Genomic DNA, 27,911 nt, shown 5'->3' with positions numbered 1-27,911 from the left:
TTTGCTCCCCCCACACGTTAAAATTTGTATGAAAAAATGAGTGACCGGGAGCGATCGTCCCCAACACTGATCGAAACTGGTTTAAAGAATCTAATCGGCGGTCGGGATGGGAATTATCCACTCATCAGCGGCATAAATGGTGAGTTTGAGCGTGAACAGTTAGCAAATAAGATTACAAAAACAAATATTTTTTATAAGTATACTACTAAGAACAACAACAATTACGAGTGTAAATAATTATATGCGTGTATATAATGTACGTAGCACAACTATAGTCAAGCGTGTATTATAAATAACCGATATGCATAAATCAGTGCAAGGCTTCATATCTCACGTTCAGCTTAATTGTTGCGATAATTTAACAGTTAGCGCGAAATTTCTGTTCAATCGTAAATTTTGCGTTTATTCACTGGAATTTCATGTGAAATTTACTGTTTTATATATTTTATACTCATACACACTCATTTTAGTACATTTGCCTATGACTCATTACGAGTTATGTGGAGGCTGTGTGTGATTTGTGTGCTATATACATTACATTATGCAGTAATAATAAGTTTTAGATAAAATGTAAAATTTCCAAATATTTAAACAAAACATAAACATTTGTTCTGTCGAGTCATGTGCACATGTTTAAAGTAACTCTTTGGAACTCCGATAAATTCTTTAACAATAAAAAAAAAATAATAATTTTAGTTTCGCTATCAAAAGGTATTCAAAATAATAAATCCGCCGTTTTCCAATAGATGTCTTTAGGGTCAAGCACTGATTGATAAAATCGTTTTATATCGATCTTGGACATTTGTGTCAACATTAACCCAACAAAATATTTGTAGAGATCTGTTTGCATCCCGAACTTATTCTCAACTGAAAATGTCACTTTTTGAACCGAATTCTCGACATTTGCGGGAAAATTTGCTTTTCTTTTTTAATTCCAAGAAAAGTGCGGCTAAGGCTCATCGAATGCTTTCGGATACGTACGGTGAGGCTGTCATAAATGAAAAAAGCCTTAAATTTACAAAAAAAAAAAAAACGACGGAAGCAAAGTTGTAGACCTAATATATATGGAAGTTTTTTAAAGCAACCTATATCAATCCCCGAAGGAGCCACCTGCTTCAGGCGCGGAGCTCATGAATTTTTTAAAAGCATTTTTCTCAAAACTTAATCCTTAGGAAACGCCAATTTCGTCTATTGATTTTTTTGTACAATGCAAAATTTATTATAAATATTGTGAGGTAAATTTTTGATAAAAAAATCTTCAAATGTCGAGGATTTAAAAAAAAATATATCGTTTGAAAATTATTTTAGTTCTTTTTCAACTTTTGAAACTTGAAAACGTTTTGAAAATATTTAAAAAGATATTGGTAAATTTTCAAATGCCAATCACCTGCACAGCCACCATTTTATATTAAATTTCAGGAAAGAATCTTGAAATGAGAGTAGACCTGATGTAGTCACTCAAAACAAAGTATAAAATAAAGTCAAATACAAAAGGTCCATCAACTATTTTGTGGATAGCCAAGCAGCAATTAAGGATATCCACTGCGCCAATGTAATGTTGACAGTGAACAGACCAAATCACTTCTTATTTTGAACAAAATAGGACTAAACTGTATCACAGGGGCCTCTAAGAGGCCACCTGCAAGACAAAGAGTAGTTTATAGCTTTTTTAGACAATTTACCGGCCTCTGCTCGATCGCTTATTAAGATCGACTTACCATACAAAATAAAATCTCTATTTATTTTAAATTGAATTTAAATCGACTTGAAAATCAAATGACACTCTGCGACAAAGACGTAGGATATACGTTCTTTGTTTGCGATTGGCTGAATTTTTTGATAAAAAATCTACGGTAGATGTCGCTGCTAAAAATATTAATCAGGCGACGCTTACAGAGTACTTTTGGGGAGCATAATGGGCTTAATGATGGCCTAACTGCGGAACCGAAGTCTTCGAACCCTGTAGATTTTATCATATTTGGTCTTATATATAAGGCTCATACTATATAAGACTCATACAAGCCAAAATTACCATACTATTTATTTGTCTTTGAGATATCTTAAAAAAGTCTACTTAGATTAATGATAACAATTTGACTACTGCTGTTTAACTTAATTAAGCTTTCTCCATTAATACCAAGTGTAAAGTTTGGTAGGGGGAAGTTTACTTTTCGATCTTGCTGTGCATTGCCTAGACCGTGTCATTTGAAACCCTTATTGTCAAAACTATCATATACTTAAATCTTGGATTAAATAAAATCAAATTAGAAGATTTCTTTTTTTTATTAAAACGTATCTCTAATGCCTTAACATCATATCAACTCTGGCTGAACTCTGGACGTTGTTTTATAAGCACGATTATTTTTATAAGGACGATTATTTGTAATCTATGAACCCCATAGTCAAGAATACGTTCATCTGAGTCAACAAAACTCATTTGTTTCAAAGATTAACATTTAAAATCATACATTAATCCATAGGAAAACCTTGGGTATTATACCGAGATTTCTTAATTAAAATTTTCTCTCTTTTCATTACGTACTACAGCATACACTGACTAAAGTCAAGAAAAAGTCAACTAAGGAAAGGATTAATTCTTAAATAAGTTAGTTAAGTTAGTCTTGATGTTGTCAATGAATTAGTTGATGAAATGACTAAACTTAACTAAGTCTCGTTGGAGGAATACTTTATGCTTTTCCTTTACTAGACTTGATATTAATAATACATGATTTTAAGCACTTTTCCTAGTCATAAATTAAAATACTTTTCATGAGAATTCTATTTAGTGCAAATCGGTATGTATGCATTTAATTCCAAATAAATTCCACTAAAAGCAATCAAAGAATGTCGACCACTATTGATTGTTTACGTCAATTGACAAAATCTGACAGTTACATATTTACAACAACAACAATAAGTATGTGCGTATGTGCCCTGTAGATTAATAAAGTCTCATTGCAAAATGACCCACATTTTTAATGGGCGTGTGCGTAAAGCAAATGCACCAGACACACGCACACTCACATATATGTATATATATACATTTACAACTATACGCGTATAACCGTATGTGCCTATAAACTTGCATTACAAAGCACAACAATCCAATCGAAGCCAATCGTTGTTGCCATAAAATTCAATCTAAATCACATATGAACATATTGGCGGCAATTCAAGTACCAATAGTAGCAATTGGTGGTAAATAATTAATATAATTATAAATAACTGTTAGGGGTATTTGGATATACATACACCTATAAATATTCGTATGTATATGTGTTTGTATGTATGTTTATTATATATATATATTCTCAATATTTTTGTCAGCAAAAGTGCGCTACTGTCAACTGATAGCTTTTAGTTCAACAATAAGGTTTGAAGATATACAGATCTATATTTTGTATTGCATATATGTATGTATATGTATATAATCTAATATTTGTGTATATGTATGCAGATATAAAATTTACTGCAGCACTCCAAAAAGTGTGTTAAATCAAAGTGGCAAATAGCACTCAGGTTTATTTTTACACGCTGATGAAATGCTAGAATTGGCGCGAACGTCACCAATTCCATGTGATTGCCCAAATAATTTATCTCTGCAACCATTTATATATATATTTTTACATATGTACAATTAAAAAGCCAGTACGTTATACGCTGCGTCATTTTGCCTGCTGATAGCAACGACGTGCCGGTGATAAGATTAAGTGGCGCAAATGCTTATATATTTATATATATATACATGAAATATATATATATGTATAATAAATATTTTTTGTTGTTGTGTAGCAACAAATTGCCATTGCGACAACTTGAGTGTGAATAAATTAGAAGTGGAACTAATCTCTATTAAATATTATTTATTTAATTCAACTATATTTAGGCAAAATAATACAAACTATTTAATTACTTTATCTATATACATATATGTATGTGTCTATATGTATATATATATAAGTGCAATTGTAGTTGTTATCAGCACCTGCTGCAACAAATTGTTACACTTGTTTATCTACAACAGACTTACATATCTAGAAGTGCTTGTGTATAAACAACAGTTGTTGTTGTTGTTTTACTACTGTTTTGCGATGCGGTAACAACACTCGTTACATACACACACACATATGTAGTACACGCCAGCACTCAGGGGAAACGTCATTAAAGCTAATAAACCTGTGTTGAGCACAACAACAACAACAATATAATATCATTTAAACAATGCCATCTCTAACATTATCAATGGAATTATTTGAGCATGTATGTATGACATATGCTTAAATGCATACCTATGTAAATATACAAACAAACATCTACTCCAACGAGCACTTTAAGACACACATTAAACGATTCTGATCACTAGCAGCAGCGCATATGAATGAAGATAGAAGACAGCGAACGTCATTGTTATTGTTGCTCACACTTTTGCTGTTACTATCGCGCTTTAAGCTATAGCTAGTTGTTGTTGCTACTATCTTTATTGTTTTGTCGTCGTTTACTACACATATATGTTGTTGTTGTTGCCATTGCCTCCGTATGCTGGCAATTGTGTGGCGCAATAAATTAATATGAGAGTTGATGAAATCTTCCAACGGCAACGTAATAATCGCATGCCACCGTCGCCGTCGCTTCAGCAAGTAACGAGCAAAATTTCTCAAGCCAACGACGAGAAACACGGCGATCACAGACGAGATGAGACGAGACAATGACAAGCGTTTCGCTTTAACATTTTACTCCATCATAATTCTAATGGCTTTTGCTGCTATTAGTAGTATTACTACTCTTCTTTTTCCACTTTTTATAGACGGTTGTTGTTTTGTTTTGACATACACTTATCTACTTCATACGATTTACTTTGTGTGTTCCTCAGACAAAATGTATGTAGGTAAACATGACAAGTTTTGTAGAGTGCTATTTAGTATTACATTTGTTTGCGAGTGCCTTTTAAGCATTCTTCTTATGGAATATGGAATATTGTCACATTTTTACATATCACATAAACATATAATATTTAACTAGTTGAAATCACCTTTGATCATTTTACTTTAACCCATAGTGAGTGAATGATCATTTAGGGCGAGTTTCAGTTAAGTTGTTCCATGATAATCTATTACAGCACACTAAGCGAGCTGCAAAAGAGCATTCGCTAAAATATCAAAAAGCATCAAAAGCCACTATTTTGTCGGATGTAAGTTTAGTAAGTTAAAAATAAGCGATTTTCCACGGAACCTCAGTCCGAATCTATCAAAATATTTATTCACACAAAATTAAATTGAACTTGAGATTGGCAACTAAGTTGTTATCGAGGTCGTTCAAAGCCTTCAGTGAGATTTTAACTCGTTAAAAAATCCTTGACATAAAACAGCAGCACCACCTAACGGTTTTTAATCTATCTTTTATGTTGAATCAATTCAACTTTTAATTTTAAATCGATTTTTTATTAATTAGGTTAAACAAAAAAGTTGAGATCTGACTGTATTGCCACTTATTTAATTCGTTGGATATTTTAACAAAAACGTTAACTTCGGCTGTACCGAAGCTAATATACCCTTCACAGGGCATTTCTTTTAACTAAGTGTTTAAGCAAATCTAAAGACCTAAGAAAAAGTAAGTAAAAAAAAAAGAAAACATTTGACTAATGCTTTTTAGCCGTGTTGTTTGCTAGAAACATTAAGGTTATATAGTGAACCGATCTGAACAATTTCTTCGGAGATTATATTATTACCTTAAGCAGTAATCCATGTCAAATTTCGTGAAGATACCACGTCAAATGCGGAAGTTTTCCATACAAGCCCTTGATTCCGATCGTTCAATTTGTATGGCAGCTATATGGTATAGTGGTCCGATATCGCAGTTCCGACAAATGAGCAGCTTCTTTAAGAGAAAATAACATCTGCAAAATTTCAAAGCGATTTCTTAAAAACTGAAGGACTAGTTCGTATATATACAGACGGACAGACAGACGGACATGGCTAAATCGACTCAGTTCAACATACTGATCATTTATATATATACTTTATAGGGTCTCCGACGCTTCCTTCTGGGTGTTACAAACTTCGTGACAAACTTAATATACCCTGTCTGTTCAGGGTATAAAAATATTATCTAAATGATCCTAACAGATTAATTTATAAGGAATATATTCTATGATGGACTCTTCAGTACACACTTTTAAACTTTAGAAAACAATTTAGCCTGCACTCAGTCTTCCGATGAAGACCTTTGGTCTTACTGATTCTAAAGAAATATTATTATTATTCCGACTTGTAGTATTCGTTGATTATAAACAATACATCGGTACTGTACGTTATGCCAAATGTTTATAAAACCGTTCTCGAAATTTATTCATCTGTTTATATGTTCATATGAAAATATTTTTTTGAAACTATTCTTCTTCCCGCATTTATTTCCGGGTTCTTTCAATTACATTGTAAATTCACTTTTCCAATATATATGTACATATGTATAAGTAACTACATGTAAGTGAGTATGAGTATGAGCGCCCCCATATAGTTCTGTGGGTCAACATTCAACCGTTTATTGATTTCTTTTCGAGATTTTGCCTTTGTGCCACTAAACGAATGCGCTTATGTTGACCGATTATTGAATATTACCATTTTCTCAGAGGTATTTTTGTATGTATATTTGTGTATGTATTTATGCCTTGGTATGATGCAATGTATGTTAAAAAATGCTTCCTCGTGCTGCTTGTATGTTGAGTGCATTATTAGGTATTATGTTCATTTCGCCATCTACCAGTAGGCTTGTCGATATGTTATTGATTTTCTGAAAGAACAGGCTTGTGTTTTTCATAGCATAGTTGTCAGAAAAATTAAATTTAAATGTTGCAAAAATTATGGAAATCGAAGAAATAAGAAAATAAAATAAAAATTATTTATAAAAAATTAAAAATATATTGATATGAAAATTTTGGGCGTGAAAACTTAGTTTTTCTTATAGTTTATTATAATGTTTGTACAAAAATAAGAAAAACTTCGGCTGTACCGAAGCTAATATACCCTTAACAGGTGCATTTCTTTTAGTAACTCTGTGTTTAAGCAAATCTAAAGACGTAAGAAAACATTTTACTAATTCTTTTTAGCCCGCTTGTTTGCTAGGAACATTAAGGTTATATAGTTAACCGATCTGAACAATTTCTTCGGAGATTATATTATTACCTTAAGCAGTAATCCATGTCAAATTTCGTGAAGATATCACGTCAAATGCGAAAATTACCATACAAGCCATTGATTCCGATCGTTCGGTTTGTATGACAGCTATATGCTATAGTGAACTGATCTGAACAATTTTTTCGGAGATTTAATTATTTCTAAGAATAATAACTCACACCAAATTTCGTGAAGTTATGAATGAGATGCTAAATTTCAAAACGATATCTTAAAAACTGAAGGACTGGTTCGTATATATACAGACAGACAGACGGACGGGCATGGCTAAATCGACTCAGTTCAACATACTGATCATTTATATATATACTTTATAGGGCCTCCGACGCTTTCTTTTGGGTGTTACAAACTTCGTGACAAACTTAATATACCCTGTTCAGGGTATAATAATCTCATATAAAAGACTTTTGAAAAAGTGTTTACAAAATAATGACTTAAAAGGATACTGATAACTGATATAACTGATATTTATACGAAGAAACCTGTGAAGATATACGGGTAGTGCATCCCAGAAATACGTAACAGTCAGTTCTTCCGATGTAGTTAAAATGTGGTTTCCTTATTGATTCTACGATGTAAAATATTGACATTATAATTTATACCCGGTAGTTAGCCCTTGAGCCTGGTTCTCATATTATTTTTTTGAAATAAAAAGTTGAGATCATATATATGAAAGGTAGGATATCTTGGAGCCGAAATTAATTCTAATTCCTATTTCACTTATATTTGTATACATATTAGGGATATATTTCGAAGACAGGCTAAGCGATGTTCATTATGTCAAATTCATTGACAATACTAAGCCAAATTCAATGGCAATACTATATCAAATTCACTGGATATACTATGCCAAACTTTTTGACATTAACTGGCATCGAGAAAAATGCCAAAAAATATGTAAAACTAACTTTGTTGACCAAATAAATTGTTGGGTTGCCAGTTAGCTTCAAAAAATGCTGTCATTAATTGGCGTAAAAGTGAAATGAAAACATTGTCATCTTCCTGTTAACAATACAGTTTTTTTCCTTGACCCTATGATTTAATATAGGTAACCAAATTATGCCATCTAGAATTTTTCTGCGCAAACAATATCTGGTAATCAAATTCTGTATCTGAAATATCTATAAAAATTCAAACTCAAAGTTTTATTGGCCTTATAACTTATCATGGGTAGAATATTTTAGATGTATTTTAAAATTTTATATTTTCATTCTACCTGCATTTCGCTGCTATTTCACACATGTAAGTAAGTGTGAAGCTTCCCCTACAAATAAAAAAATACTTTCATTTTACTATCCTATTTAACACAAATTTCTTCACATTTCTTGTAGCTGAAAAATAACTTTTTGCACGCAACTCTAGCCTACACGTAGGCGTCCAAAGAAATTTGCATAAAACAGTAGTCAAAGCACATTTGTCGAAAGATAATACCAAGAAAATAATGAATGCAAACACACAGAACACATAGAGGTCAAAGGTGCAGGAGTAGAAATCAGGCTATGGATAATACTTGCACGAAAAAGCAGCAAGGAGCTATAAAGCTACCAAGCCGAGTGCAGCTATTAAAGTATGCGGGCTTTCCCACAAGCAAATGCAAAACTGGTTAGCGCCCCCACTGACTGCTTTTTGTGCTAATACAAAGTGTATATTTTGCCACAAAAGTGTTTAGCTGCAATAGTTCATATATACATATGTATGTGTGTGCGTGTGTGCGTTTTCTTGTTTGCGTGCGACCTTTCATCCAATCAGCATAAAAAATTAAAAAAAGCAATACAAAAAAAATAAAAAATGAATATGCGGTAGTTAGTGGAAATAACTGGTCATCACAGCGCCGTCATAAGCGCTTGCACAATTGATGACGTGCCTGTAACGCACACAACAACACACACATTCACACACGCGCACTCTTCCCTTCACAATATTATTTATTATTGAGAGTTTTGTGCATTTGCTGTTATTCGTTCGTATTTCCATGTCAATTTGCCTTCATGCGAAATTACTACACTCGTCAGCCATTGAATGTATATGTATGTGTTTGTATGGGTGTGTGTGTGTTTTTATTGTGATATGACATCGGCCGCCGCACTTGAAATCGCCTGCTTCGCGGTTAACGATCAATTGGTTCATTGGCTCAATGGCTGAAGGCGAGGTCGCCGGAGGTCCAAGCGCGCGCCAACACAATTTACCGTACAGTGTGGAGTGCATATATATTCATATATATATATATATCTATATATATTCATATAATATATATATATTCATATAATACATATATATGTGTCTGTTTATATGGCAAATAAGTAAGCCTGTACTCGTAAATATTATTGCCGCTGATTTGTTGCGTGATTATGTCATTGCGACTTGAGTAATTGCAATTGCGCGCTTGTCGGGATGTACATACATGTAATAATAATAATAACAATAATACAAGTACCTGATTGAATAATAGCGCGGCAGCGGCTACCAAGTTCAGTTGTTGCCTTTTCACTTGTTACAGTAATTATTATTTAGAATTTATTTCGCCAGATAAGGGTTGTTTCACTCGCTTTAGTGCCGCTAATTTGTCTTATTATCTAAAAATATATGATTGTTGCTGTAATTAACTGAGGTTACTGATATTTAAAATTAACTTTTGATGCAATTATTTTATTTGAAATTAAATTAATTATTACTTTATATAACTGTTTTTCCAAGAAATTAAAAAAAATCTCCGACTTTGAATTTTGAATGAAATCAGAGCAGCAGATAAAAATTTTAAATAAATACTCATTGAATTAAGGAGTTAGGCTCGCCTAGAGCCCTCAAATAGGTCCAACTTTGACAATTTTTTATGAAAGTAAGAAAGCGGTAATCTAATTTCTCTCTTTGAAGCTTTATCACCAAAAATTGTTTACTGTAATTTTGAAACAAAATGGTGGTAACTTTGGCAGCGGTAGGAATCACATTTTTTAAGAGACAATTTATTGTGGATAGTAATGCAAGGGATTCTTAATAACTGAAACCAAAGCTGTACATCAAGTTTAATTTATAAGTAAAATATTAAATTTTTAGGAAATAAATTATTTATAAAATATATAACCTGGTTGGCTGGTGAAGCATACTTCGTGGCGAGTTAATCATAATTAAGGGTTTTGGGGTAGTCTGAGACAAGAAAAACTGAGAATTTTCAGTAATTTTTGTTTGCTCTTAAATCATGTTATTTTACAAAAGGAATAATATGGCATTATTATACAATATTTTGACTTAAAGTCATGAAAATTTGAAAAAAAATATAATTTTCAAAGTTATAGTTGTCTGCGTTGACCCAGTTTCAAAAAAAGGTCTTTGCGGTGACAATCATAAGTCCTTGGAGATTCATCTAAAATCAATCGTATAAAAAAAAAATTAGTTTTAGAAATAGATAATCCTGGACCTGATCCGAAGCTTTTTTACAAAAATTAACAAAATGGCGACCTCAGGAATTTTTTTTAGATTTTCGGGAAAAAATCAACAGTTAATTGGTCTTTAAAAATCGAAATTTTGACAAATTTATCGATCAGGCCTGAGTTTATTATGTATTCTAAAAGCTATTATGTATTTCATTAAAATCTACTGAGCGGTTACCGAGTTACAGTTGTCACCAGTGCAAAAAACATAATTTTGAGAAAAATGCATAACTTGCAAAGTTTGCCACTAGTTTATTGGAGTGCCTGAACCTGGAGTGCCTCTTTGTTATTTGTCGAATAACTCGAAAAGTAATTATCGAATCATTTTCATTTTCAGAGAATATTTTTAATATATTACTCTTAACGAAAATGAAGAAAAAATTGATTTTTTGGAAATCCTGACTACCCCTAACCCCTTAATGGAAAATACATTTGAACTTTCCTAATTCGAGCTTCTCTTGGATTGGCAATAGAAGTCAAAGTTCTTACAAATTACCTTTCATAACTCAAAGTCTCTCTAATTCGATGTTTTTTGTGGATTATGGTGATTCGAGTTAGGAAAGTTCAATTGTGTTAATAATTTTTTCAATTAAATTAAATTTTTACTACTAACGAAAAGAGAGGCTTTCAATAAATTTTTCTCTCTTCTAAAATGCAAAATGCTATCTACCAAACCGAAAAATTAATTTACATTCGTAATTCTTTTTAATGCCGCTTAAAAAGCATGTACCGCCTCCTATATGCCTGACATTAGCGCATTTATCTATATTTACACAGAAATGCTGCACATCAAACAGCAAATTCCACACATAAATTTTCACATAATTCGCATATTTTTTTCGCGCAATTAATTTGAAATTTAAATACCGTCATTACTCTTGTCTCGCTTGCTGGATAATTGCTGAACGATTCGTCTACAAAATCATAAATTTCAAATTTCGTCGTTATAACAGTAAGAGACAGTGTCAGCTCATAAAATTAATTAGTTGGTGTTTCACTTGCTAAATGTGATTTCAATGTTTTCTATGTGAATTTTTGCCAGCAAAGTGGAATAAATTTTAAATATGTTTCAGAAATATTTCATTTACATGCATTTACTACAGAAGTATTTCATAAGCGTTGTGACAGTTTTTAGTGCAAAGATTTTCAACAGATTTATGAAACAATGAATATATATATGTAGTTAATTTTTACAAGTTTAAGTTTGTTTTTCAGTTTATCTGTTTACTGAAATATGCGCTGAAAGCTCATAAATAATATTTTATGTGTTTGACAAGCAACTAAATCATTATGGTTATTAGTAGGGGGATTTTCACTTATATATTTTTGTATATGAATCTTTAAAGATTTATATTAATCTTTCATGAATGAGCATATAATTAGTTATGGAAATATTTTCTAGAGGAAACATATATTTTTACTAAAAGAAAGTTGTATTGGAATTGTCACAAAACTGTTCTGAAAAAATAGGTCCCACCAGATTAATATTAAAGCTTCATCTTATGCTTTTCTGTATTAATACTTTAAAAAAATGAACGTATGAAGGATTGAATTAGCTTAATCGATTTTCTGATACCTCAGTAACACTGCTCTCCTTTAGGCGTTGTTTAATAAAATCACGTTGCCTACATTTGGGAGCAAAGTTCAATACAGTCTGAAGAACAAGCAATAGATAAATATTGTGAGTCGTCTAGTTTCGGATTTAATTCGACAAACGAGGCAAATATCAATATTATTTGGAAAAATATTTCCTTTTTAATAAAATTCTAAACTTTCCAGAACAATACTTCGAGTATTCCTTAAATCACAAACCTCGATGTTACAGAATATTCTCATTATTCGCTTCAAGAACGTTTACTTTTTTTAATATGCAAATCATAAAATTAAATATTTTTAAACGCATCCGTACTTCATCTCTCCAAAATAAAAAAAAAACTTCAAAATAGGCGCATCATGGCGTATAAGCAATGTACCATAAGAGCATGACTCAATAACTACAACAAAATCCATTCGCACCAATTCCACCTTAACCAAAAAAGAAATAGCCACAGCAACTACCAACAACAACAGAAATTCATTATTTACCCAAGTCTTCAAAGCACTTCTGCCTTACCACTTCAAGCGTTGGCTTTTGTGTGCTGCCATAATTATCATTTTTATGACTTCTATTATTTTTTAATGGCACATTTCAATTGGTCACGCGCTTTGTGCGAGACAACTAAGTGGCTGCAGTGGCGCGTTGATGTTGCCACACTTGCAGTATTGTTGCGGGGGTGTGAGTGAAAGTTCATGCTCACATATACGAATGTACCGTTATTTTGTGCTGTGGCTAAGGGAGTTTCATTTCGTGGCCAAAATGCTTAGTTGCCGAAATGGCCATTCAAGCGCATTCATGCCGCGCCAAAGAACCACTTGAAGCGCATTGCGAATGAAAGCGAAGCGCGTAGATTATACAAATGTGCAGTGAGTGAGTGCGCTGCGGCGGCGTGGAATTGTTGGTGTGAATTTGCAACTGAGATATTTTGAAAAGAATATTGCTGGTGGGGGAATATAGATACATTCATAGAAATATATATTCACTTGAAGTTATATACATATCTGCGCTTGAAATGGAAAGTGGCTAACTTTATTTAAGTGGTTTTCTTTGAATAAAAAAAATATTTTTTTTTCTCTATTCATAGAAGAAACCTTTTTTGTGGCTCTATATTAATGTAAAAAGGGGGAATTGAAAATATTGCGTGTTTTAAAGTGTTCATTTGCTATATTGTGTCCTTGCCAGATGTTTGCAAACTTTTTTAAGGAAAATGATATATATTTTTTATATTATTTTAAAATTTTGTTAATATCTAATTTTTCAAATATAATCTATATTTTCAAAACAATTCATTAAAAAAAAATAATATTAAAAAATCCAATTTTTAAAAATGTTCAAAATTTTCGCATTTTGAAAATTTCATTTATTTTTTAATTCGCCACATTAATAACAAATATTATGCATTTACTAGTGCAATATTATATTTTATTGCTGCATATCACAGTGGTGACTCATTTCAGTTGTTTATATTTATAAATTCACTTGCATATTTATATACATATATTTTAATGTATTTTCATATCTGCTTGCATAGGCTCATTGCTATTTATAACAAAGCGAAACATATATTTATTAATAATATTATAATTCTTTTTATTATTTCATATGTATATTTTTGTGGTTTGTCTGGCGACACTTTGTATGCCGTGTGTATTTTTCTTGTTTTGCATTTTTTTACACTGAGCATTTCGAATACGCGTGAGTTTATGTGCCGTGGAGAATTAAATAGAATTATGAAAAAATATATTATTCATTTAAGAATTATTAACAACAAATTTTGCATATAAATGAAAAAAATGAAAAAAAGTATTAAATTAGTAAAGAAAAATATATATATTATAAAAATAAATTAATATATTAATATTAAAACTTCATCGTATGCTTTTCTGTATTTTAAAAATAAACGTATGGCAAATTGAATTAGGTGAATCGATTTTCTGATAACTCAGTAACACTGCTCTCCTTTAGGCGTTGTATAATAAAATCATGTTGCCTACATTTGGGGACAAAGAGCAATACAGCCTGAAGAACAATGTAATAGAGAAAGATAAATATTGAGAGTCGTCTAGTTTCGGATTTAATTCGACAAACGAGGCAAAAATAAATATTATTTAAAAAACTATTTCCTTTTAATTAAATTCTAAGCTTTCCAAAGTCAATACCTCGTGTGTTCCTCAAATCCCAAACCTCGAGATTTCAGAATATTTTCATTATTCACTTCAATTACGTTTACTTTTTTCGATATTCAATAATATATTATTTTATTTTTATAATATATTTTTTTAAAACTAAGTTAATTTTGATCAAAATAAATAATAGAAAATATAACTTAATCCTTAATAGAATATACAATAAGAAATTATTTGGCATAAAAACGGCGTTAATCTCTGGTGTGGAAATGCTATTATGTTGGTGAATCTGATAAGATTGAACAATTAGAACAATTGAATAAAATTTGTCAAATTTAGTCATCTCTAAGCATTTCTGCACCTTAGGCGATTTATAAAAAATTATAAAATAAAAAACAAAACTCAACAACACCGCTTTTAAACATATTATATATTTCATTATAAATATGACATTGAATTCACTGAGCGTGTCATTAGAATGAAATGCGGCAATTTTTGCATATTATTTGGCAATTCAAATTAAATTTATATTTTTCTCGTTAAAAACTCGTTAAGATTGAAATTTCATATAAGTACAAAATGTCTTGATCTTACTCAATAACTCGTTTTGGCTCGAGCTTATTCTAAAATCGTACGTTATTTGCCAATTATGGCAATGTTAAATTTTTTTTTATGAGTAGTAATAAAGTAATTAATTTAATGGCCAAAAGATATTCAAAGCTGAAGTTATAACAACTTAACTTTGGAGGTAGGAAATATATTTCAAAATAAAGAAACATGGTATTCAATGATAAGAGAACTCTCTGATCTGAAAACCTTTTTTGAAAATTGTCAAAAATATATTCGAAAATAATAAAAATGTTTACTGGGTTATAAATGAATAACATACCTTTTGCATATTTAATCGTTTGTGCAATATGTACCCACAATCGTAGAATGTCTGACTGACTGGTCAAGCTGTTGTTTTGGCGCGAACTCACAGCTAATTGAGCACGCTTGAGCTTGTTTGGTTTAGTTAAATACATATATATTTGTTCCAATTTCATTATTAAATTCGCGGTTAGAATTTTTACAAAAAATACATTTTTAAATCCCTATTTTCCCTTGAAAGCAAATTTGTTATGAATTGAAAAATAATACGGTTCAAAGTGCAAAAAACTACGAGCGAAAGTATTAGTCCTGCATTTGCGATTCGTTTAAACTCAAGTTTAAGCTTTAGTGTTCATTTAAATTATAATATGTTATATTCTCAAAAGATTGTTTAAGTGATCGAACTGCATTTTTTCATAGTTACAAGAACGAGCTCAAAGTATTGAGTTTACGAACAATTAAGGAATAAGCGGACTTTATAAGATCATAAGCTGCATTCGACATTTTTTGTATGTACAAACTCGTATTTGAGAGTTTTAGTTCACAAACAATTATGGTACTTTTCTTTGGGTGTTCAAGAAGTACTGAGTTTAAAATTGATGATTTGGTGTGTTTTCTGAAATTGTATCTCCATAACCAACAAACTATTTCTAGACGAGTTAATGTAATATTTTTTGGTGTCATAAAAACGAGTTTAGTACTAAACCCCATTTTGAACAATTAACTCGAGTTTAAGGTTTTGGGTTTACGAACACTTTTTCTCTAAGGTGATGTAAAATTCATGATTGTAACATTTTATTTTTCGAAATTGTATAAACTAAAAAAAATGTTTAAGGTGAGTTAAAGTCAAAGTTTTGTGTGATTAACTTGAGTTTAGTACTAAACACAACATTGAATATTTATATCAAAATATCAATAATAATAACTATGCTTACAATTCAAAAAGAAAATATTATAAATTTATTTTCCCTTCCAAAAAAAATTAGAGCAAACAAATAAAACGCAAACTCGTTAACTTCTGTTAACCCAACGATAATAGCCGCTTTGTGGCATGCCGAAACCAAAACTATTTATTTATTTATGTGACTAACGGCTTAACTGTGAAATTCCAAAATATTTTCGAATAAATATTTAGGCTCTGAGAGTGTCGTTACTTCCGCTAACTGTTTATCAACAGTTTTATAAATATTTAAATAAATAATATAATTCAAGTGTCAATAAAGACCCGAACCTTGGCTCATATATCAGCAGCAATTGTGCTATATTTTACACACACCTCCGAGAACATGCAAGTTATTTCCGTTTGCCGGTGTGAGTGTGGGTGTGAGAGCCTGTAAAATGGCTCCCGTGTGCGGCGGCTCGTGGTCGTTCGAAGTTTTTCATTTCACAGTTGCAAGCGCAAGTTCTCTCTGTGTGCCTCTGTGTGTGTGTGTGCCCCGATGTTTATTTATGCGCTTAACATCCGTAAATAAAATATCACCGGGCAGACAGGCAGGCCAAGCAGACAGCGTAGCTATCTAGTTAACGGTAAATATGCATATGTTTGTTAACAAATCAGTATGTCGATAAAAGTCAAAGTTTACACGACCCAAAACGGATGCCAATGCATACCCGATGGGGAAACGCGGCGGCAAGCGAATGCCGAAAAAAAGCGCACAGAAAAAGTGCTAAATAAAATATGAGCATTGAATTGCCGGCACTTTAGGACTGTTTGATGTTAACGGAAGTGACAGAGTGTAGGTGGAGAAGCATACTATGGAAAAGTTAAATTGCAATTATGACAGTAACTTTTGATGAGATGAAAATAAACCTATAAATTCTTTTTTGCGGATTAAACGTTTTCAAAAGTAATTTTATAATCGAGAAATAATTATATGTAATTCATAGGTAATTATATGTAATCTAGAAGTAATTATATGTAATCCATAAGTAGTTATATGTAATCTAGAAGTAATTATATGAAATTCAGAAGTAATTATATGTAATCTAGAAGTTATAATGTGTAATCTAGAAGTAATTATATGTAATCCCGAAGTTATTGTTTAAAATTTAAAAGTAATTAAATGTAATTTAGAAAAAGTTATATGTAATCCAGAAGTAATCGATAGTAATTACATGTAATCTACATATATTTATATGTTATCGAGAATTAATTATATGTAATCTAGAAGAAATTATATTCAATACTTATATTATATGAAAGATAGAAGAATTTTTTGGGATATTTAAATTCTTGAAGTTTTATTTTTCAAGAATTCTCGAGGGTTTTTTGTTAATTCTGCCTGGGTTACATATTCCTTTTGGCACATATATTTACATAATATATACACATACATACATATTTATTTATTATATCCAAAGTCTTATAGTAACTGCTGATGGCAGTACTCTCGCACGTTCTCATGTGGCAAGTAAATATTTATGTTAGTTATTTGCAAACAGCTCGTGGAATTCACGAGTCTGTTTGCCCGAATATTTCGCAAGCAAAACATATTTAATCAAGAATACACAAGCAAACCTTTATATGTGTCTCATTTATGCCCATACGAGTACATAAGGTAGCATATTGGAGGCAAAGCGCTCCCTGTGACGTTATTCTTGAAATCACTTGTGCTTTGGCAGTTGTTGGCTTTGACTTCCAGCTTACACTTAATGCGAATTGAAGTCATGCAAAGCACATTATTTCGACATAAAATTGATCTATGGTTCCAGGCACAGTGTGAGAGCAGAGTTGTGTTTGAGGACGAGCGAAAAATGCTTGCGTTACACATGTGCTTGGAACCAGCAGTTGGAGTCGGCCGGTGGTAATTACTCATTATATGTTTACCAGTTTTTTCTTACTTCATGCTACATACTTTGCTAATTTGTTAAATCAATGCCGTTCGCCCAACTCTTCAATCAAAAATAACTGAAAGCGACACGAAAGCACAAATGAGCATAGATATGACGTGGCAGGAAATGAAAATGGTGCAGGCATGATTATTATTATTTTTTGAAAGGAAGTGTTTTTCGTTTGTGTATGTGTTATTTTTGTTTGTTTGTTAATATATATTAGGTTATTTTTGGATTTATGCAAATAAGTTGTATAGTTGTAGTAAAATAGCTGCATTTTAGTGTCTTTAAAGTACATTTTTATTCATTAATTAAGCTACATATCTCTATTGTAAATCGCTTGATATATTTATTAATAGCAAACTCGATTTTTTCACTGTATGTTCATAACAACTTAATGACAATACACCATAGGGTCGGAATAAGTCTATAATATTACCAGAATCGTCGATTTAAGTAACGACATCCGGTTCCATGTGAAGATCGCTATTCCTTTGTAATAGAAAAGATTTGCAGTTATGATGATCATTTTTCACTAACGCGTTTTAATGCTCCATGATTCATTCCTTCCGAGTTCAGTACATACGGGTGTCATGATAAACTTGAGTTTAAGACCCATCGAGGTCAAGTTTTACTTCGAAACACAATTGTATCTCAAAAAATATTAAAAAGTATGCCTAAGTCGAAGTATAGCCGATTTTGGTAGGTTAAACTCCATGTTTATGAGTGATGTTTAATGCCAAAAGCAAAATTTTTCAACCAAAACCATGCCTATGAGTGATTTTTTAATACTAAAAGCTAGTTTTATCAATAAATTTTCGAGTTCATGAAAAGTGTTTAATTCTTAATACTTCATTTGTCCATCAACTCTTATTTATGGGTAGTGTTTAACACTGAAACCTAATTTGATCAATACATTTCGAGTTTGTGAGTGGTGTTTAATGTTAAAAACTAAATTTATCAATAAACTCCATGTTTATGTACGAGTTTATGCGTGGTGTTTAATACTAAACTCGTGTTTAAGGCGTAACGTAGACATAGCTGACGTTACAAGAGCGTATCAAAAAGCTTTCCGTGCTATATTTGAATTTATTTCTCATATTTATGAAATTCCCAATCACTATTTAAGTCATTTAATATTAGTAATAGGAATTAAAGGAACAAAATACTTAGATCATAATTGACATTTAAATATATAGATTCGATATAATATTGAAATAGTCATTTGAAATTTAGTGACAAAGTTTTGTGTTCACACACGCTCAATTTACTATACAAAATTAGTGTTTGATACAGTTAATCGGAAGTTCTGATTTTCTGTGCAGGTAAAATAGGCAAAAGGAGAAAGCTAAAAATAGTTCTTATTACTTTTTTCAGAATTGTCAGGTTTGAACAAATTTTTTTTGGTAATTATGCATGCAATTAAGGTTTACATTAACAATTTAAATACAAATGAAATTAGATAATTTTAATAGATTATTTCTTAGCTAATCTTAAGGGAATCTGAGCTATGTACTCTAACCATAGTATTAGAATTGCCTGCTAAGCTTGCCGAAAGTCCTAATTTGCATAGAGTAATCCAAAATCTTCAATCTTAATGAAGCTTCAAATGAGCTATGTTTTATTTGCAACCTTTGGAAACTTTGTTGTTGGTATTTTTTCGAAGTTTGTTCTCCGATACGGAAAGTATCAATATCATACATACATTCCATATGTTTCATACTACACATGTGCCTAAGTATATAAGCCACTGCCAATTCCTCACAGTTCAGCACATAAATAAAACGCTCGCTAGAAAGAAAGCAACAAAATTTAGGTTAAATATTCGCGACTCCCACCAATTTTCTGTGCCATTTTTTGCAAATTCTTTCTTCTGCCTCGTGCGAGCGGCGAAAAAAAACTGCACAACTAGTCACGAATGTGCACAGAAGAAGGAGACAAATGAAAATGTTGAAGGAGCAACCACAAGCGACTACGGTGGCGAACTGCTACCGATATGAGCGCTACTTGTGATTTATTTTTTTTTTTTTCAAGCACACACACACTTCCATACTTGTGTGTATATGTAAATAAGTGCGAGCTTGCATTTGACAGCGTCTTTCTTACTTTGCTGCGCTCGCTATTTTTGCTTTGCGCGCTCGAGGCGTTGTTTCCGGAAGATGTTTAACTAAGTCAGCCCGCGTGCCACCGCTTCAAGGCATGAACACCAGCACTTCGTGAGTCTCTTCCTTTCTGCCTGTGTGGTTGTGTGTGTGTTTGTAAGCGAGTGACTTCGTTAATGTCCTCGACTATGTTATCAGACGCTGGCTTTGCGTGCTGCAGCTGCGACTCGATATAATGTATTCGCTATTGTTTTGGTGTCAGGCACACAGGCAATTGTTGTTGTTGTTTTTATTCGTATTTGTTTGGCTGTTTTTGTTGTGCGTTTAATATAAAAATCCATAATATAATTTAGGGCGAAAAAGAATGTTGTTTTCAGACAAAAATGGGCAAAGAAATAATAGCGAATTAACGAAAGCAAAGGATTTGGTGAACACAAACACATTTGGTGAACACAAGCACAGCTATACATACATACATACACACACAATCAAAGCAGTGTTGACTCAATTTCTTTAACTTAAAGTGCAAATATGCCATTTAAAGTTGTCGACTGTTGGTGGGAGGTGGGTGACGATTGAAGGGTATGTCTTGTGGTGGGCCGTAACCGTTACGCTAGGCTTTTAGCTATGTGTTAGTTGCATATATGTGCATTCACAGTTATAAATTGTTGTACATTTCGAGAAGTAGAATTGTAGGACGACTGTTCGTTCGTTCGGTTCGCTTGCACCAAAGTGATGGATGGTTGAATGCTTGACTAAATAGATTGTACAAACACATATATATAGGTACGTATGTATATAGAGAATGTGTCTGTGTATGTGTGCCACTTGCTGTTGTTTTCCTTTCGTTGCAAGGAAATTACGTAGGAAAGTAGATAGCACGGCGGTGGTAAAGTAACGGAAGTAGAACAATAGAAAAAGAAAATGTGCAAAATAAATGTTGAAAAAAAATATATTATATATTTGGAAAAAATCAGAAAAAAATAAAATTATTGAAATGCAGGAAAACAAAGAGGGATATAAGGAAGTAAGTGTTGAAGGCTAAAATAGAAACAAAATTAATGAAAATAAAAATAAATATGACGAAAATGGGAAAATAATAATAGTAAAAGTGCAAATTGATTGGAATGATGAATGTTTTGGTAATAGAAACTATTTTTGAATTTCTTACAAAACGAAAAAAGAAAAAAAAAAAAATTTGTAAATTTCAATGAAATGGAAAAAATATAATTTATTTTTATAAAAAAATCAAATATTTTTCTAATTTCAATTGTTTTATCTAAAAGCATAAAAATATATTTTTTGGTCATTAATGGTATTTAAAATATTTTTTTATTAATATTTTTTTATTTTTTTGTTCAAGAAATTTAATTTCAAAGTTGTTTTTTTTTTTTAATTTACCGAAAATTAATAAACCCTAACAAATAATAGCATACAGTGTTCCTTCATTTTCATCGATTTACTATCGAATTTCTAACAGTTATTATATACAATAGAAACACATAAGAGAAAACTACTTAAAATTAATCGAATTTATACAGCGCACTTTAGCAAATAAATATCAAAATTTATTACTTAAGCTTCGAAAGCATTCTACCGAGCTATAAAGTAATTTTCATCTGCTAAATTATACCACCCCCTTCCCCCCACTCTCTTAACCCACACTGCTGATAGCACATAGCGTGAAAAATTGATACAAATTTATTTCACTCACCAAACAATTGCAAGCAGGCGCACGTAAATGTCTTCACACACACACACACACTGAGGCACAACAATGAAATGCGAATAATTTAAAAGTAATTCCACTAAAATGGCGCATAAAGGATTACCAACGAGAAAGCCATGCTAAGTAACTGCCATGCAACTCAACTACTCAGAAAGTTTGGTTGGTTGGTTGCTTTTGTTGGCTTTGAGGCCAAATGGCTTTCGCCGAGTAACTTGTCTGTCAGAAACAATACGAGTACATATGTAAATATATATGTACATGTATGATGACTGTATTGTAGGCCTATACGTCGCTGTAGCAGGCAGACACTGAGAATTTGTAGTACATGTCTGAGTACAATTGTATTTCGCTGCTGACATTCATGTTTATATTTGAGTATATGTTTATGTTTGTGTATGTGTTTGCATAAGGACATAAAATTTAGTGAAATTGAAAAAATGCAAAAAACAAAATACAATGGAGAATCGGTGCACATGTTTGCAGGCGGTTTAAGTGTACTCCTATATAGTTATTTTGTTATACAAGGCCGGATATCAGATTTGAAGGAAACAAATTTGTCCTTAAATCTTAAAAAAAAATTCAAACCTTCGATGAGATTTCAATTTGTATTAAATTAATTTTGTTATATTTCTACTGTAAACTAGAGTTCGTTATGCAGAAAAATCAACTAACGGTAATTGTTGTAAAATTATAAATGTGCTCCGTTTTAAAGCGCTTTGACCCACATTGAAAAATTGTATGATTCTAAATAATAAAATTATAGTTTTGGAGAAAAAACCCGAATTAGATAATTAGAATGTACAATTTAGAAAATTTAAATTTTTTAAAATAAAAAAGGTGTTTTAAAACTTTAAGCAATATTCATAGATTATGAATTAAAAATGAGAAATTAAACTCATTCAGCAGACCGTTTTCGATAGTTAAATTACTGCTATGATATTTTATATAAATCATTAAACATTTTTTATTAAACCACTAGGGAAACGAAAATGTTGGAAATTGTAATTTTCGAAATTTAAAAAATAATATTTTTCAAAACTCACGAAAACTCAAACAAGTTCAAGTTGGTTTTGAATATTTTAAAGGTGCTTATTTAAAAAAAATATTATTATTATTTAAATCAATTTATTTCAGTTAAGATTCTTATACACATTTGTATAATAATAAAAAACAAATTGTATTTTAATATTTTCAGAAAATTAATTATGTGTAAAATTTCTTATTCTTTGAGAAAAATAAAAAAAAAACAATTATTTTTACAGTTTTTGAATCTTTATTAGAAACTTTGATAATCGCTGGTTTTCGTTTGTTGAAAATGTCTACTTTTTCCTAACTTTTATAATCTTGTTTTTATTTTAAGCTTTCAAACATTTTATAAAGCTTCTTATTTATAGTTGATAATCCACTGTTTATTAAATTTTACTTGCGAATTTTAACTAAAATTATGTTTGTAAGGAAATGTTGCCTACATTTTGGCGCCAAGGTAAAACATATTGTTGGTCAATAAAGGAGAGTTATTAAGACAAAATGAATTCATTTTAATATATTTCTCATAACTCTCGAACTCTGAAAATGAAAAATGAAGATCCAAAATTATTAAGAATAAAATATATATTTATATAATTTACTTTAACTCCTGTTGGAGCGTAGGGCCAAAGATTCTGTAGAAAGTTTTAAGAATAAAAAAACACAAATAAAAAATTAAAATAAATGATATCATAAAATTTTTATTCTCTCAAAAAATATTTATATTTGTGCAACACTCAAAAGTAAAAACATTAAAGCCTGAATTTTATTTGGACAATAATAAATGTGGAATATCTAATATGACCACGACCATTTCGACTTAATCTCTGTTAGTTGTAATGCTTCTTAATTTCTTACTGATACATTACATATACATATCTTCATAAATAAAAGAGAAGCCACTACATATACTACCCACATACTGTATATATATGCATATCTGACATCAAAGTGCACTATTGTGATTTTGAATTTAACGACAAGCATACAAACAAATACAGTGTGGCATATAAAACATATACAATAAGAATACAATACAAAAGAAGACAAGAAGGCGCACAGATATTTTGGAATATTGCATTCGAATTGTGTACAGAACATATTTACAAACACTCACACACACACACACACACACACGAAATAAATCAAAGTACACCAAATGTCCTTTCGAGTGTGAGGCTCTACAGACTCGAGCAAATATATTGTATATGTATGTGTGTGTGTTGAGCACCTTCAAGACCGCTACTTGTGGGCCGCCGCGCTGACTGAACTGATGCCGTGTGTGCGACGTCTCGCTGTCTATTGTAAATGTATTGTTATTGTCACGATTTATTGTTGTTGTTGTTATTGTTGTAGAGGCCACTGTAAACAGGACACACAATCGAAAAGTAACCATAAATGGCAACAGAACATTAAAATCATTGTGCCTACCCCCACCACTCTTCTCCCTCAGACTAAATACATAGATGTCATCAATCAGGCCTCTTACCGCCCTCCCTCCGGCCGCAGGCATTGTTACATTTTTCGCATGCTTTTTTATTGCTATTGTATTGTGTGCGCCCTTTCTCTTTTGTTTTGTTGCTGGGAAGCGCGCAGCGAAGCGTGTGTAAAATGTCAAAGTGGCAAGCGAAAACCCGGAAATTCGAAGGACGATTTTCGAATATTTACCAAATGTGTATTGTGGAATTTATAACGGTATGGCGTACTCAGAGCGTAAGGCGAGCGCTCTCTGCTATTTTTTGTTTTTTTTTTTGCATTACATACATACTTTGCACCCCTCAAGCGTTTTGTGGTAACAGCTGAGCGCTAGCGTAAATCTGTAAAGTGTATATAAGTGTCTGGCAAAATCAGCTGTCACGTGGTCGCCTCAATGAGTGAGTATGCGTTGTTTAAAGTAGAAAAGAATGAGTGTTTGCCCAAATTAGCAGTTATGAGTGTAACTCTCATTCTTTCGCTTTCTCTCTTTTTTTCTCTCTCTCTAGCTCTCTCTCGCTCTCGTGAAAGCTTATTGCGCTACGCATGCGCTTTTTGGCTGTTTACCAAAAAGTTTTCGAAATCCATTTCGAACATTACTCAGCTGCTTCGCCCACGCTTCTTGCAGTCATTTCTTGCACCCTCCAGCCTCTCGCTCTAGCTCTCTCTTAACTTTAAAAGCTTGAATTATGCTTTTTCCCAACAAACATTTTTGTAATACATATACATATGTAAAGGTATGTATGTGTTCCGTAAATACATATATATTGGTAGCGCTTTTTTTTTCCATAAACATGCCGGTATGCCACCGTGTGACCACTTTTTGCCATACAGACATATCAGACTGTTTTTGTATATCCGTGTGTCAGCTTAGTGTGCCGTCATCGGGTAAACGATATTTGTTTTTCCTACTGAATTATATTGCTATGTATGTCTGCGTGTGCGCCTAAAATGCTCCGGCCCCCTCGTAAAACTGACTTTCCTGCCGCATATTCCGCCTAGTCGTACCTTCGTTGCCATGGTGCTCATATAGTTGCCTCCAACAACAACAACAACAAATTTAATATTAAAACTTTAGCAGTCAGCCAAATTTTCTGCTCGCTTCGCTGTCACGATTTTTGCTCAGCAAATGAGGAGTACACACTCTCGTAGAAAAAATGTGCTTGAAAGTCATCGTCGAATGCAACGTTGCATTGAGTTTACAGTTACTGCCAGCTGTGCAAGCGCTTGACTACTTAAAAAAATAAATGCGATAATTTTAATATGTACGGTAATGCCGCATTACCGTTGAAATTTGTTGTTGGTAGAAATAAATTTCCTAGGAATATCCTCAAAAATATACGATGAAAACTTTTTTGAAGGGTGCATAATATTATTTTTAAGAAGTTTGGGAGTTTTATTATTTTTTTCGCTTGAATTACAATGATTTTGTATACCGAATCAAGCCTAAGAACCATTTAGGTCTAAAATATTAAAAATATCTGTCTGCTCTGAAAGACTTTCTTACAAGTAAACATGTTTCTGAGAAACTACTATTATGTTTCGGTAACAGTTTGAAACTGGATTTGAACTGTTTTTGAGACCCTTCGATATAAATGGAAATCTTATAAGGTGCTTTTCGTCAATAAATTCTGCATTAAGCACTATTATTTTTTGTGTATGAAATTCATGGACTCAAAGAAGTATAATTTTTAAACCATTCGCGACATGCTCTCTCACTTGGGACAGCCTCACTTGGGACAGCTTTCTTGGAATTAAAAAAGAAAAGCAAAAGTTCCCGCAAATGTCGAGAATTCGGCTCAAAAAGTGACATTTTCAATTGAGAAAAATGTAGAGAAATATTTTGTTGGGTTAATGTTGACACAACTGTCTAAGATCGCTATAAAACGATTTAATCGACCAGTGCTTGACCCTAGAGACATCTATTGGAAAACGGCGGAAGCAAAGTTGTAGACCTAATACATACATATGTCTTGAAATGTTACTTGAGTACTAAAAAAATTTTGTTCGATCTACATAATTTAAGTTAATTTTAGTACATATAAAAACTGGAACCCATTCTCACTTTGAAACGATTAGCTTCATCACTTTCAATTACAACGCTGAAGGACAAACCTAAATCTGTCACATGTGTGCATAGCTTGTGGTAGCATATGATTACCTAAGCTTACAGCTGTTTTGTAGATAATGTCAACAACTCGCAAATGATTACCTATTTGCGCGCACATCACACTAATGTATGTGTGCCATTGTTTGAGTTTTACCACAAGTTTTAAGCGCCGCAAGCATAGCGGTGTCTCACTTGCATGTATGTGCAGTGGCATTTCGCTTAACACGTATCCTTGAATTAAGTCAACTTCATTTACATAACAAAACAGACATATACATACCTATATAAGCATATGTACACATGAGTGTACTCATACACATCTGAGTATGTACTCATATAAGTATAGTATAACGCAAGTGCTGTGCATCTACTTGTCTTGCTATGCGTGTCTGCTCGCTTTGTCAAGTGTCTCTAATTTCAAACTTAATTATATTTGTAGATTTTTGGTTTAAATTTACGATTCTGACAAATTTTCTGTTAGTTTTGTTAATTGTATGCATGCTGTGCATGTTAAGCACACAGTTTAGAAGCGATAACTGTGCGCTTTCAGAAAAGTTGTTGTACTGATCCTTGGCTTTGCTTTCATTTGCCATGAGAATGAAGTCAAATTTTGTTGGTTGAGGTGGTTTAAAATGGTAATAGGTTTAAGCTAGTAATTAAGTAGTGTTTATTGTAGTGTAAAAATAAAATTCGAATAGCATTTAAGTCACTTTAATATACCTGAATGGTACAATTAAATTAATGCCTTTTATTTTTCTTATATTTCAGGTAAGCGAGTTCGACCAAAATTGGTTTAAATTACTAAGTGAGAATAAGTACTTAAATTTGGTAAGAAATAATGAAAATGACGTGAAATAAGAGAAATTAATTAGAAATGATACTAAAAACAATAATGAGTTAACAAATGATGTTTTTTGTAGATGAAAATTATATCATAAAGAAAGGATTTAAATAAATTTGTTTGTGAATTTAAAAATTGCTTTGTTTTAGTGATAAAAGTAGTTTTAGGATAACTAGGTACTTAAGATGACTAATTATGTGTTGACCATTTAATCTTGTGTATAATAAAGCAATTTGAGCGAATAGAGAATTCAGGGAGATATTCAGCTTTAAGACAGATCGGAGTTAGAAGAGTATTTAAAAGAAATAAATTCTATGATCTCTAGGAGGTCGTTCTTGCTTCAAATTTTTCGGTTTTCATAATGAAAATATCAACATATTTTTCGTGAATTCACTATAAATTTTGAATTAAAAAAATAAAAAAAAATCGCTTGATAGTGATTCGAGTGATTCTTGGCATCCATAGAACTTCGATGTCCTTTGGAATGTTTTATAGGCAGTGGACTGTGGAAGGGAAAAAAGTAAGTGTTCTTTCAGCTTCTTACTCTTCATATGCGGTTAGATCCATCCATTATCATCTTTTACATACAAATA

At 31.8% G+C, this 27,911-nt stretch overlaps 1 long non-coding RNA gene across 1 annotated transcript; it reads left to right on the top strand.

Annotated features, from left to right (window-relative positions):
- LOC128921623 (uncharacterized) lies at positions 1 to 27,708 on the top strand. The gene is made up of 2 exons (XR_008471053.1): positions 1 to 139; positions 27,246 to 27,708. It is a non-coding gene; the product is annotated as an uncharacterized LOC128921623 (long non-coding RNA).
- The last annotated feature ends 203 nt before the right edge of the window (positions 27,709 to 27,911 follow it).

This window comes from Zeugodacus cucurbitae, chromosome 4, assembly GCF_028554725.1.
Source record: "Zeugodacus cucurbitae isolate PBARC_wt_2022May chromosome 4, idZeuCucr1.2, whole genome shotgun sequence".
In the NCBI taxonomy this organism is placed as follows: Eukaryota; Metazoa; Arthropoda; class Insecta; order Diptera; family Tephritidae; genus Zeugodacus; species Zeugodacus cucurbitae.
This window is presented reverse-complemented; position numbering and strand designations above follow the sequence as displayed.